The sequence below is a fragment of the Aplidium turbinatum genome, chromosome 15 (genome assembly GCF_918807975.1).
Source record: "Aplidium turbinatum chromosome 15, kaAplTurb1.1, whole genome shotgun sequence".
Lineage (NCBI taxonomy): Eukaryota > Metazoa > Chordata > Ascidiacea > Aplousobranchia > Polyclinidae > Aplidium > Aplidium turbinatum.
In genome coordinates, this window is record NC_137486.1 from 8,412,040 (window position 1) to 8,427,049 (window position 15,010).

General features: G+C 36.8%; 1 non-coding gene across 1 annotated transcript; it reads left to right on the top strand.

Annotated features, from left to right (window-relative positions):
* Positions 1-545: 545 nt before the first annotated feature.
* On the top strand, positions 546-655 carry LOC145784927 (U6 spliceosomal RNA). Its single transcript, XR_014291091.1, has one exon. It is a non-coding gene; the product is annotated as a U6 spliceosomal RNA (small nuclear RNA).
* The last annotated feature ends 14,355 nt before the right edge of the window (positions 656-15,010 follow it).

The following is a 15,010-nucleotide window of genomic DNA, read 5'->3' on the forward strand; positions in this document are numbered from 1 at the left end:
GTTACGTGTTGTTCATATTTATGTTAGAAATTAGAATACCGCAGCAACAAAATCAGTCGAACAACACTCTGACAGGCCAAGCTCCTTTTACAACACTTTTGACTTTTTTTAACGAGGCCACTTGTTTTGCGCACTTATAGCGAGGCGAGCGGTTTCATCAGAATATTCATCGCCAAGCAAGAGTGGTGTTGTCACTTCGCTTCACAAAAGATATCTTGCAATTAACAATTTCAGTAAACAAGGAAATGTTTGACACATCGCAATAGAGGCAACAATAGTGACCTGCAAACACATCAGCGAAAAATAGGCTTCAATAACAGCAAAAAGAAACCAGGCACCATGAAAAAAATGCTTGTGGAAATCACCCAAAAATCGTAATTCTATCGTAATTCATGAACAGCCTTCCCTTTAAAAAAGCAATGAGTTGGTTTTTTATCCTTTTTGTAAGAGTCTGTAAAACCGTCTTTCTTTTTTTATAGACAACTGTCACTTGCGATGCTTATCAGCGTGGCAAGAATTTGTTGATTAAAAACATTTTGCAGAACTTGCTTCGGCAGTAGATATACTAAAATTAGAACGATACAGAGAAGATTAGCATGGCCCCTGCGCATTGCGCAAGGATGACACGCAAAATCGTGAAGCGTTCCATATTTCTTTAAAAAAAGAAAAAAACATTTTACAGTACTAAGCTAAATATTTTCATAATACAATCAGAAAAAGTCTTTAAATTTGTATATAATATTTTGCCAATTTATTATAAATTGAGTTGGCACACAGACCTATTTTGCCAACAAAAACTTGCATAAAGAGAACACTGGTCGTGAAACACAATAACGGTGAAACGCACACTAGTGTTTACATGACATTTGCAAACTCAAAATAAGCAACCCTATGCTCGAAATTCGAAAACAGACGTTTTAATCAACCACTGGGACAGTGTGGCTGGACGTCGCATTGGAATAGCTTAAGCAACCCCCACCTAGAACTATAATCTGATTGGTCGGTCGGTGGAATCGTATGCAAAGCGAAAATATGCTTCCCGGAAAGAATTTTTTGCCTTCGTGTTCTTTAACTCCTCAAGAAAAGTATTTTTAGTTATACTTGTACGCTGATACCTTCCGCGGGCCGCAGCGATACAGCGTGGCGGGCCGAATGCGGCCCGCGGGCCGCCAGTTGGTGACCCCTGCAATACATCAATAATACAGCATTGTCTAATCAGAGTGCTATAAGTCGCATAGTTAAGCAAAATTTTGCATGTGGAACCCACCCTTCGATCTGGTACCCGGTCATTTGGTCGACAGGACGTTTGGTCGACAGACATTTGGTCGACAGGACGTTTGGTCGACAGGACGTTAGGTCGACAGAACGATTTATTTTAGGGTTAGGGTTAGTTAACTAACCATATAGTTAACTAACCATAACTAACTAACCACCCTGACTCTAACCCTAACCCTAACCCAAAAATGAATCGTTCTGTCGACCTAACGTCCTGTCGACCAAACGTCCTGTCGACCAAACGTCCTGTCGACCAAATGTCTGTCGACCAAACGACCGTGCACCATATGCTATAAGGTATTTGAAGATAAGAGCCATTTCATGTGCATATATTCAGAAAAAAGTAAATACAGAAGAACGTTTCTGCTAAATGTACCCAGCTTTCAATAAAAGCCAGCTCAGATGAGCTTTTAAAGGTGGATAATAAGTGCTGTAAGTTACTCAATTGCCTAAATAGGCCCTAAATTTTTTTCCAAAATTTGCTTTTGTTTAATAGATTCCCTTGCATTTGTTTGTTTGTTTGTTTTATTATCTTTATCCTGCATTGCGGGAAAGCGGACTTGAGCGCTATGCATCGGTGTACGCCTTCCGACGTGCACCTGACCCACGCTGCAGCCGACGGCAATGTCTGTTTCCCGTTGTCTATTCTACTTATGACTTAAATTTGGTACCACCCATTACTCGAAATCGATCACTGGGTAGAGGCAATTATCGTAAAGTTTCTTGCCCAGAGAAACAACAGCAAGTGCGAGTGGCTGGAGTCGAACATGCAGGCTCTCGTCTGCGAGCCCAACGCGCTAACCACTCGGCCACTGCTGCTGTTGTGCACTTGCGCAAGTGCACTCTTATTTTTTGTGGTGCAGGGGCAGTGTGACAGTTTGAGATGTTTTGCGTTTCAGTGTACGGGAAGACATATGTGCATTGTGTAGTGCGGCAGCGGACAGCTTTTTCCTGCTCGCGACATCACCAGTCAAAGATGTTTATAATTATGGTATTGTAAATAATTAGAAATGCTATTTTACTTAACCTACAGCTAACAATTTTTTAAAACAAAACACTTTTATTGATGAAAATAAATTGAATATAATATATGAATTCACAAAGGGCCCAACTCCATTTTTTTTCGTTTCACTTTATGTGCTTTCCAATTTTTTTCAACGAAAAGAAATTGAATACGTGAAATCAAAAAGGGCCCTCCAGTTTTTTTCTTTTCATTTCACTATTTCTGCTTTCTGATTTCTTTCAATGTTTTCTAAATGATACTTAAAAAAAACAGCCAAATTTTTCAAACATATCGATAAACGGTGCACGGTCGTTTGGTCGACAGACATTTGGTCGACAGGACGTTTGGTCGACAGGACGTTTGGTCGACAGGACGTTAGGTCGACAGAACGATTCATTTTTGGGTTAGGGATTAGGGTTAGGGTTAGAGTCAGGGTTAGATTAGGGTTATGGTTAGTTAACTAACCCTAACCCTAAAATAAATCGTTCTGTCGACCTAACGTCCTGTCGACCAAACGTCCTGTTGACCAAATGTCTGTCGACCAAACGTCCTGTCGACCAAATGACCGGGTACCTAGCATATCACATGTTGTACGGTACTAAAATTGCTTAGATCCAAAACAAATATCATTCTTAACACAGGTGACTTGTTTATTCTTGCCACTAACCTAGGCTACCATACCCTAAAAACTTTAATGCCTGCATAAAATTATGAAAGCTTTGCCTTGGAATGAAATAATGTTGAATAAAAATAATTGAACACCTGATCCTCAAAACGCTTTACACTGCTTTTGTTTACAATTACAATGTTTTCACCTTGGTTGAAAGAACAAGTAATGTTGCCAGACAAAACATAAAAATGGTGAACAACAATAATGACTAAATGTTACCAGATGACCAAATCTGAATGGAAATTAATAATTTCTAGTTTTGGATTCATCTTCAAATTTTATCTGCGCGGTGAAGTTCAAACAGTCAAAATTTTGCGCGGTACGGGGGTATTACCGCGTCGTGACCATACTCCATTGCCAGTATTTTTTTTATTAGAAGTTGATAATTTTCTAATAACAAAGTTTTGGCTTTCATTTCTAGCAAAGGCTTAGCCTAGCTAAGAAATGATAGACCTGTGTTTGCGGTTACTTACATTTGTGTTGTTTTCTAAACTGGTGAGAAAGTCTATTGAAGTGAACCACATTTCCATATCGGTGCAGTGAAAATATACGCAATATTATAGGTCTGCTTGATGGTAGAGGGCCCAAAATTATTCTGGCCCCGGGGCCCACAAAGGGCTTAAAACAGCACTGACCCTATCCCTAACCCGAACCCTAACCCTAACTCTAATCCTAACTCTAACCCTAACCCTAACTCTAACTCTAACTCTAACTCTAACCCTAACCTCAACCCTAACCTAACCCTAACCCAAATGTCCTGTCGACCAAATGTCTGTCGACCAAATGACTGTCGACCGAATGTCTGTCGACCAGACGACCGGCCACGGATCTCACCAACTAGGCTCACTCTAAAAATGCTTTATTTAGTAATTTACAAACTTTACTGTCCATAAGAATATATGATTACGTAATAAATGACAGGAAAGGTTCGCACATTGGAACAAAATTAAAGTTTTTTAAGTGATTTGACGTGCCAAGTAACAATGTCCAATATGTATAAGCATACGCTTGAAGTATAGTTTGTTTTTACTGCAACATCAAAATTACTACTGCAATAATTTCTTTCCAACAATGTTATTGTCAAAATTGTTGAAGCTGTGGCTATATACAGTGGCGGCTGGTGCTGTTTGTGAGCAGTGGGGCTGCAATAAATAGTGGGGGGGGGGGACGAAGCCCGTCGCTGAGTTTGCGGGGGGGGGGGGGGGGGGGTTATCTTCTCAGAAAAATTTAAAAAATTGCATTAAATTTGGTGTGTTCTGAGCATGTTTTTACCCCAAATTTTGAAAAAATGCATTCAAACTTTGTTGAAAAGTGGATGTATTCCTAAGCTGTATTTTAAAAAAAACTAACAATATTGCTTTGGAGACAAAGTTTACCAGTTTTGACTAGCCTAGCCGTTGCATACAAGGTTCAAGTGATTTTGAGACGCCCTATCGGCTGGACTAGCACTTCCTATAACCTGTTGAATACCCTAACTCTACAGCTAACACTTCTACATTCATGGCTCATCGCTACTCTGCGAAATAAAAACTAACTTTAAAAAGTCTGTAAAGTTATTCGGTTAGGTGGGGCTGTTTTTCATGCAGCTCCAACAGATTCAAAAATTGCTGTAAAATACCAAAAGCGGTGGAGCTTCAAAGATAATTTTTAGCCAATCAGAGCGCTTGAAATCCAGAATCTTGGGCTGCATAGACGTTTGCCCAAACTCGGTGTTGCCAAACGAAACTTTTAATATTTCAATTTTTGATCTGCATTTCTTAAGTGAAAAAAGTAACCGGGTCAGACAAAGACAGAGGAAAACATATTTTCCCTCTTCTCTTTCTTTCAGGTGGGGCTGCAGCCCTGCATCCCCATGGCTCGAGCCGCCACTGACTATATATGTGTTCACCATGGTGATCTTTACACACAGACAGTGCCAATGTGCAGCTTCAAATTCGACTGTGTTTGTAGCAAAAATTGCTAGTACAAGTGGTTAGTTAAAGTAGTAGTTAATAAATATAGTTTTTGCGTATATTTGGTGTGATTGTGAGCTACCGCACTTTTTTGTTATTGCAACCATACAAATATTATACTAGATTTAGGCATTTGTGCTGGACATCGAAAAGCGTCAGACAACACTGGTAATAGGGAAAGATGAGTCATTTTTAACGTAATTTTTTTATACGTAATATTTTTTTAACGTAATATTAGAAGTTTTGCAGTGATTTGAGATTCAGCGATCATACTTTGGCAATTTGGATACTCAAGACTATCATTTCAAAGAGATATCAGTAAACTAACTTGGAGTTCAAAACGAAATTCCATAGGCCTTCAGTTTGCACGTCGGCAAGGCCTGTGTACATAGAGCGCTGTGATGTCAACAAACTGTAGCCTACTCCAGAAAAGCAAACGTTGAAAAGATATCTCGAATTAAACGAGTTCAAAATAAGTTTATCGCTGACGTTGGCTCTTCTGTTTCCTCACACACACGATACAAAGTTTGTGTCAATATTTGAGACAAAGGCCAAGTGGAAACCGTTATCTACAATCAGGGGTTTTCCACATATTTCTGAGTTTTTGCTGACTTACAAACATTCATGTGTTGTTCAATAGTTTTATGCTGAATGTTCAATAGTTTTATGTTACCAGTTTCCACAGTCCGACCTTTGACAGTCATTCAACTTTTGTGGACGTTGAAATTACGCAAAAATAACAGACGTTTTGAGTTAAGTACACAGTTCCTTCTGAACGCTGTTATCTCTTCAACTTATACTTTGCAGTGCAAAAGTTCGCCAGAATTACAGGAATAAGAAACTGTAACGATAAAGTCAAACCTTTTCTTGCACTGATGATTATAATTCTAATAAGAATGAACCAATGGTTTATTTAATACTGTAATCGGAAAAAGTTGGTTTAAATTTTGTCAACAATCTATTCCCAAATGGTATCAGAGTCTTTTATTTTGACCATGTTCTTTTCTTAAGTCTTTTCGTATTCAGTGACACAAAAAACAACATGAATGTGTGTATCAACAGTTTCCATTTACCATCTTGCTCTTTGAAAGAGATCAACCTCTGAGACTTATTGTTTTGTCACGTTAAACGAGAATGTAGTTTCTATGAGAATTTCATTGCAAATAGTTATTATTCTAACAATGGTTTTGGTTGGATTTGAATCTTTATCCTCGGACTGACAAAGCCTTGATTGGTTATTCCTGGTAGTTGCGCATACTTGCATAGACTTTTGACGCAGAGCCGGTTACCAAGATTGGCAGAATGAACTTTTCCGATTGTTGAAGTGTTGTCGTCGGGGAATTATATCGGCAATCTTCGGAAACGCTGGCCATCTTCGGAAACGAAGGGCGAACATCATCATCATCATCATATCGGCAATAAGACTATAACATTCATCCCAGCGAAGGTTTATACGGCACTACTGTGAAATGATGATCAGTAGCTAACATTCCTAATCGACAATAATTTATTCTTCTACCAGCTCTTCGGTTAAGAACTGTTTTGTTTTATTTTTCATCGCAACACATCTTAAGTTATTGAAGCAGCAGTGTAAATAAAAATACTGTGAGCTGATGTTATCGCTTCCAATACAAGTGTGTTGATTTACAATGACCATGCCAACACGTACTGAAATAGCTGTCTTCTAATATTTGCACACGTCTAGGTGATAAAATATTTTAATACAAACTCACACAAACGTTTTAAAAGAAAAAGCTCATTACAGTAATTGCCCAATTCGTAGTCTCTTACTGTAGCATTCTCTTTATGATTCAAGATATAAAGATAGGTGGAGCATGAAGATTTACACCAGTGGACCTAACATCAAAATTTCTGGGTTTGATTTTGGAAATTTGTTATTTCGTAGATTTGCTAATTTTTTTTCCAAAATGCGTTGCATCCAAACAGTGCTTGCAATTCCTTTTGATGTGTAGGGCTATCAAAGTAGATTACGCAGTTGGAAGCCACTAAATTTATTTTATTTCTTCCAACAACGTATCATTGCAATTAAGGTTTTTCTCCTTTACCAAACCTGAAATTAAATATTGCAAATGTTTTAATCCTACAGATGGTGTTCACGTTGCTCAGCCACAACCAAAAATTTACAGACAATTTTGGCTAAAGATAGACAGCATGCTATCATTACTCATATAGAGTATTAACGCAATCAAACACTCTACTGAGAAAACAAGATTTTGTTATGTTACTGTTTCAATGATTTCACAACGTAATTGCCTTTCCAAAGAAAGTTTCATTTTCATAAGTATTAGATTAAGTTATATTTTTTGATAATGGCAGCAACACATAATTGCGAGTGCAACTGCAAACTTTTTCTCATTTGCAAAATCATATGAATAAATGTATTGAATTTTGTAAGCCTTTATAAACTTTCGTACAACGTCGGAGTGACAGCACTTCCAACAGTGTCAACGGAAAAAAGAACAGTTGTCGATAAGGAGATACCATTACGTTCATATACTTTTGTTCTGGCTTCTTCGTGTCAAAAAAAAAATGATCAAATATGCAAGGATCCATTTATAGAATGCAACCTACGCAACTAAGTTAGTATGGATTAAGCATACATCACCTGTGTTCTGTAACCTGTAGTGTATAATTTATTAAGCTTTCCCCACCGGAAAGACGGTTTTCAGACAATCTCATTAAAATTGCAACACCAACAGAAACAAATACAAAATAGCCAGGAATGCGATATTTCTGTGTGCTGTGATTTTCAGAAAATTTGTATGTATCCTATATGTTTTGCTGTATCTTATATTACTTTATACTAAAACAATTATTTTAAAAAAACAAAGTATATATCACATTTTAAGTCCTGTGTTTATAATTTGCAAGAAGGTGTATTAATAATGACACAAGCCAAAATTCAAGTGAAATTGCATCATTTCATTTAACAGGAAAAGTTATTAAAATTTTCAGAAATGACTTGCAGTTAATGTTGGAAATAACATGTTTAAGCAGTGGATGCGAAATCACAGTCAAATATCATCACCAGAAATCATGTTTGTGTCAGCCATGCAAGTTGTATATATCACAATATTGATTGTGAGACACACAGCCATTTCACTGGAAAGCAGTTTTAGTAGATCGCTGGCTGTTGCCTTGAACTAGCGTTGTTTTTTACGGAGTCTTCTATGACCTACAAGTCAACAGTTTTAAACAGAGCACACGGCAGCTGAGCGCTGATTAAGTAACAACTGAGCAAGCCAAAACTTGGTATGTAACAAGTCAGCAAATTCAGTTTAGCAAGCGATGACTAAGCAAGTCCGATGCTAGCTGAAAATCTCACATGCTGACGTGGACACTGGACAGTGGCTAAAATGTACTTGCTGAGTTGCTGCATGCCGAGTGGTCTGACGACCTTTTTTAGATACTTAAAATAGCGATCGATGCTGTTATAAACAATAGCAACATGTGAAAAAATCTTTCAAAAAGTTTCAAGAAAAGATAAAAATTTGCTTCTTATTGCATGTAACCGCTGATAAGGTTTTACTCATTTCTATTCAAAAGACAGTAACTCGATTAATATTTTTAAAATTTCGTGTTTGCAGCGATGATAATGATCTCATAAAAAACTTCAATGCACTAGCCTACTAAATCTCATAAAATAATCTTTGATTATATAAATTCAGATTAGATGAACAGATTATATGCATGCTGATGTTAGCATAGATGCTTCTGTAACCTTATGCACTCCAGTATGTAAACAAGATTACAATACCGGTACATGAAAAAGAGTTACGCTGCGGCTTTGCGAAATGGTTCTTGTTAAATTCTTAAATAAGACGCCGAATGCTTTAAGCCTAAGGTTATTATTTTCGGATTACAAGTGGTCAATTCAACGCTGTTGAATACCAGATTGTAGAGATAAGCATATTGCTTCACGTGCGTGTGGTTAATACTTGACCTTGAATTGCTCTTTCTTGGAAGAGATTGTCTTTATAGGACTACAAACCATCTGACAATACCAAGAAAATAAATCCCACAACCCAAACTTTTGCGGGCTTAGCAGTAGTTCATTTTGAAATAGTGGCTATTACGAAGCCTCAAGACAAAAATTGCTATATTTGAAAATTTCTAGTTGGCTTAACATCTTTTTGCTTGTTCATCGCATAAAGAAAAGGCTGTCTTTTCATTAAGATGAAACAAAGTTTTTTAATTAGATTTATTCAATTATTTTAAAGTCATTCCAGCATAGCATAAGCTACTGCTCACCGAATTAGGCTTGGAAGTTCAAAAGGTCAGCACTCAGCATTCGATTTTGTAATGTTGATTGTTTAATTAATCAAAACCTCATAAGAATCTTCTGTTCAAAAATGTAAAGGTAGAATAGTACAAAATGTGGTAAACAAAAAAATAGAAATAGCCTACTGATAAATAAAATATTTTTTGTAATAAGACTTAATTTTAGGCTAGTGTGTTGAAAACGTAAAACCTATCGTTAACCTTTTGTGCAAACTGCAAAAAAAAATTGCAATGTTACAAAATTGTGTCCTGAACAGACCAAAACAGAAAGATCGATGAGTTTTGCAGCTTCCAACGTAAAGTGCAAAAATTCAAACAACAAAACCGTCCACCTGACTTTTAGGTTGGACATTGGTAAACCCAATGAAAAAGCAATATTTGCTTAAGTTTTTTTTCTTTTTAGTGATCAAGTTGAATTGAATTTAATATTGCATCAGGGTTACTTGAAGGAATGTCTGGCAAGACCGTTGAGAGAATAATTTGGGCTTCGTATCAATGAGAACGGACAAACCAAAATTTTGAAAACCTGATAAGAACTATGAACAATCGATCGTTGTGGAGACTCACGGTAGCCGACGCCCTATTCAGGCATGGCCGACGATGATGATGATGATCAATGAGATCTTCCGGCCTCAAATCCAGATAATTCCGAGGAAAAGTACCATATCCAACGACACTAGGTGGTTTCTTCGATTCCCGAGCCCCTTGGAAAGGTTACGGGCCCCTAAATCCTCCCGGCCCGTGTCTAAAAGTTTCGTTGAACCCCTGTAAACGCTACAGATAATTGTCAAGTAGCCTACTATTAAAATGTGACATTTGCTGAAATGAAATTAAGATATATGCGCTCAAGTGAGCTTATCTGAAATTTATATAAACCTGCTGGTTTGAATAGTTTGGTAGATCATCTAAACTGACCAAGAACCATATTTGTTCTGTTCGTCTTTGGTTTTGTATTAAAATAATGTTAATAGTTCCTATTTGGTTATAAATAAATTTATGCCGAAAAATATATATAAACGTTACATCACATTTCAAAGAAATTGCATTACGTTTAGATAACATTATCCGACATTTTCGGTACATAATGGCTTTCCTTTATTTTTTAAATTTGTAACAGAAACTCGTGGTTATTGCCAAAGGTTCTTCAAACTCTTCAAAGAAGTTATTACTTTCAATTGTCGTCTGACAACAAATAAATTGAATAAATCAAGCATTTAGTTCATAGCACTGCACGTTCTTCCTGTACATATATGGTAAACTACTATAAGATGTTACCAGTGACATTCTAAGTGTTACCAGTGACATTCATCTACACCAGAGGTGACGAACCTGCGGCCCGTCAAAGAATTTTGTGCGCCCGCAAAACAATTTGGTAATCGCCCATGCATTAAATACAAAAAACATCTCAAAGCTGTTTTAAGCCTTCACTGTTACACCTTTCCTTTGATATTTTCTTGCCCTAAACACTAAGTTTCATGGTTTAAAGTTAGAAAATAGCAAAGCTATAAGGTAAAGTTGTGAAAACGCTATTCATCAACTTCACCTTGTATTTTTGGTCGATTTTTTACTGGTGTATGTTTCGATTCTGCGTAAGATAATTTCAACTGTGTGGTTTTATTACTTTCATCTGCCGTTTATTACTTTTCATGAATAATATCTTGAGTCGCTTCTAAAAGATTTCATAGTAGGTTACGATTAAAAAGTTGTGTGGCCCGATAACTCGTGTGTAATTGACAAAGTGGCCCGCGACCGCAAAAAGGTTCGTCACCCCTGATCTATACTAAGTTGAGTCCATTATGACGTTTTGTTAATCAAACACATGCGACATCTTCAAGGATCATGATCGGCTAGCATTCGCCTGTCCAGCATATGGTAAAAATCATATTCCGCAAATGAATAAATCAGGTAATGGACAAACCATCAAATTTGTAAATATCTTCGACAGAATTTCGACTCATTATTAACGTCAAAGCAATGCAGCTGAACAAGTGACATGGCTAGAAAGAAAATATTAGGGGCATGTACTTAACGTTTAAATTACAGTGTTTGTTTAAAAATATAGCAACCTACCATACTGTATACTGTATGTGAAACTTCATTCAACATGCAATAGAATGTTATTAAAACGATGTTATAGTATTAAAAACATATTTTTGGAGCAACCATATTCTTGAAAGAGGCGCAATTGCTCCTCCAAGTTTCGTACGTTCCTGTGCTGAACGTCAGCATCTCGGGATAGTTTGCTATGGAACAATAGTTCTGTATGTAGATGCATCAAAAAAGTACAATATCGTTTAACACCAGTAGACTACAGTCAGATATGCTTTGTACTATCTCATCTTTCCAACAGCAATCATTTTTAGTAACCTTGCTGTTATAAAATGAAACAACTTCCATTGAATTATTATTTGTAAGCATGAAAATGTCACTTGAGTGTTTGCTTTGAGAAAAAAATTAGCCTCCAATATGTTTGTGAGTTTAAATGCCGGAGTGCTTGTACTTCTTTGAAATGTGATTATTTTCCACGTTTTTTTTTGTGCATTAGCTTTATTTGGCAAACAATCAAAAAATGTCGTAAAAAACATTCAGGCAGAAGTTTCCCAATGCCTCAGTGCCCACAATGTACGGGGAAAATTCCTCAATGCAAGCTTGCGTAGGCTAGGGCTACCATACGTCCTCTTTTAAGAGGATTTGTCCTCTTTTTTCAAGAAATATAAATTGTCCTCCGAGGGCACTAAAAAATGCTCAAATGTCCTCTTTTTTGACAGTTTGGGTTTTCATGCTTATGTTTTCAACGGGATTATATTGCTTGATGACGTTTCAGCAACGGCTTGTAGGCTATTTGTTTTCTAAACATTTTGTTTAGGCTACCAATGTGACATGCTGATTTATAAATTCTAGAGAGAATTTGCGCATTTTATGGAACTGTTGTTGAACGTTCATTGCCTGGTTCACTGTAAGATATTAAACGATATTTTAAAGGCAATGCTCACACTTTCACAAAAAATTATTCTTTTACCTCCATACGTTTTATGTTGATACAACGCTTGTAGACGTTGTTGATTACCAACTCAGTTTGGTTCGTTTGTTACTTGAAACAAATCGAAACGAACGTCCAAAAGTGCAATGTGTATAACACCTAACCTACAGCAAAAGTTCGGCATGGATAGGCCTACAGCTGTGCAAGGAAAGGAACAGCTTTTTAGTTCACGCCGTTTTTAGCATCTCAACGGTTATGTGCAGCCTATAGGCTACTGTTTTAATGATACTTTTTGCAAATAATTTAACAATTTCGTTAAGGCTGACCAATCCTTGTTGAAAAAAGTTAAGGCTTGACCTGGAGGTCGTGCCTAATATTTGTCACATTGTGCAGATTTTTGCGATCATTGCTGTCTAACTGAAATTGTCTAAAAATTAGGTATTTTTTCACTTTTTGCTGACTTTTAAAAATATAAAATTATTTGTTGCCTTAAGGAAGCACTACAAATGAGAAAAAATAAGTTAAACGTTCAGTCAATCTAATTTCTTGTTTTTTTTTGGTAACTTTTGCTGCGTAGAGGCCTATAGGCCTACTGTAATGATCTAAAAACATGTCAAAGATTCTTCAAACGTAAAATTTTACTTGCTGGCGAAATGTGTCCTATTTTTAGGCAATGAAAATATGGTAGGCCTAATATAGGCCCTACTAGGCTAACTCTACCAAATTGAACCAGGTAGATAAAAAAAGGTGACTGTAAAGATTACTACCGTAAAACCTGAACATGGAGCCGTTTTGACTACCTGGGACATTCAATTCAGTTGTTTTTATTTCTGACTATTGCAGCGAAAACAATACACGTCAACATAGCAATGGTCGAGAAAAAGGTAGAAATAAGCGACAAAAGGGAACATTGATTTTGGAAATCGTTATCCTCGAACTGAAACAGCTTCTTTGGAAGCTTCATCCTGCCAGTTCTTCATGCTTGTACAGTAGAGGCTTTGTGAATGAAGAGCTTGTTCTTAAAATTCATTGATCAAGCGCACACCTCGAGGATGGAACCATCGTCGCTTGATTTTGCGGTTTCTTTGTTGATAAAGTATGTCGCTTATTCAACTGAGCTATTGGGAAAAACTACCGCGCTTGGTATGGAATGGAGCACAACGCCCAAACGTTTAAAAGAAATATTCTGAAAAAGTCATCAAGAATTCAGATAAGTTTACAAATTGATTCCAAGTCACAATTATCGGGGAAAAAAATAGCACAAACTCAAACTTGTAATCATTTTCACAATGAAGTAAATAAAATGAATCGCCCACTGGGAGCATTTTAATGTTCAGAACTCAATCGAAGTCCGAAATATAAAAAAAGGTTGTAGGGACCATGGAGTTCAATTGTTATCGTGCAGAAACGACTTGTTTGTTTTAACTGAGTAACTCTAGTTTGTATTTTCTTGAGCACAAAGTGAAATTAGTGTTATGAGAAGGATACTTACGAGCTGGTAGGCCTACTGGACACAAGGATACATTTCGTAATCTGTACTTTTCCTTCGTTGTGTCAGCGCCAAAACAGTGGCAGATTCTTTGAATTGAATACGGACCTCTCACAACTTCAGTTGCGAAGGTGTAACTTTCAGCACGGCCAATCGATCAAATCAGTCCTATTTTATGTTGATTCAACGTCTGTGGGCGTGATAAACAGCAAACTTTTTAAGAAGGACTGCTTTGCTAGCTTGGCGATTTGGAGAAGGAAACTAGAATTTTCACAATAACTCGTTGCTGTGAGTTTCGATCAGATTTCAAGTGAGTTTCTTGTGTAACTTAATCACTCTTCGGGCAAACGGTAATTCTAGCCTTAGAGCTAACAAAGAGGAAAGCTGTAGAAGTGTCAATATGAAAAGAACTGAGAACTGGTGAGAGATTTGTTTTATTACAAAGCTCACGGTTGAAAAGGTTTAGTACTTCATGGAAGATGTTAAGAATGCAGTTCAACATGGACTAGGTTGTGAAAACGAGGGATATCATTTTCATTTCACAATATAGATTTTAACGACCTGTTTTAGCCTGATGCTGCGAGTTCGCTGTACATTGTAAAGAAAGTAATGATCATGCTGCTAAAAGCGAAACTCGATCAATTGCATCATTTGCATTGTCCATATCAAGAACGAAACTTAACTGAAACTACTTTCTGGAGTTGTTCTTTGTTCAGTCTACTAGAAATACAGTATACACGACCCGGTTACTTTGTACAATTTTATTATCACACCTCTGAAATGAAACGATTCAATCATTTTTGCATTAAAATAACATCAAGTATCGTCGACAATCGTACCGCGAGCGGTCAATCAATGCGAAAACGACTAAACTCTATACAGAAACACTTCAACAATATGCAAACCTCTACTTTTTTTGGGGAGGGATGGGGGGTACAGGTAGCCTACCTTAACAACATTTACCAAGCTAAAGGTTTGTTAATTTGTACATTAATTTAACATTGCTTTGACTATGATGCTAGACCAGGATTTTGATCTTTGGATATTCAATGAGTAAATCTGGTATTTTTTTTATGTACAATATCTTACAAATCAAAATAACTCACATTCATGCTGTTTAAATCCTTGCAAAAAGTGTTTGCAATAGAAAATGATAAATCGGATTTTAAATGACTGCAAACACAACTATTGACTTTTTGAGGGCGAAATGTTGGGATTAGATTTATTTACACTAACGAATAACTAACTACTTTCCACACGCAGCCAAGAAAGCAACGTAATCGATGACGCATCTCAAACAATTGAGTTACTGACATCATACCAACGTGTACAAATTACG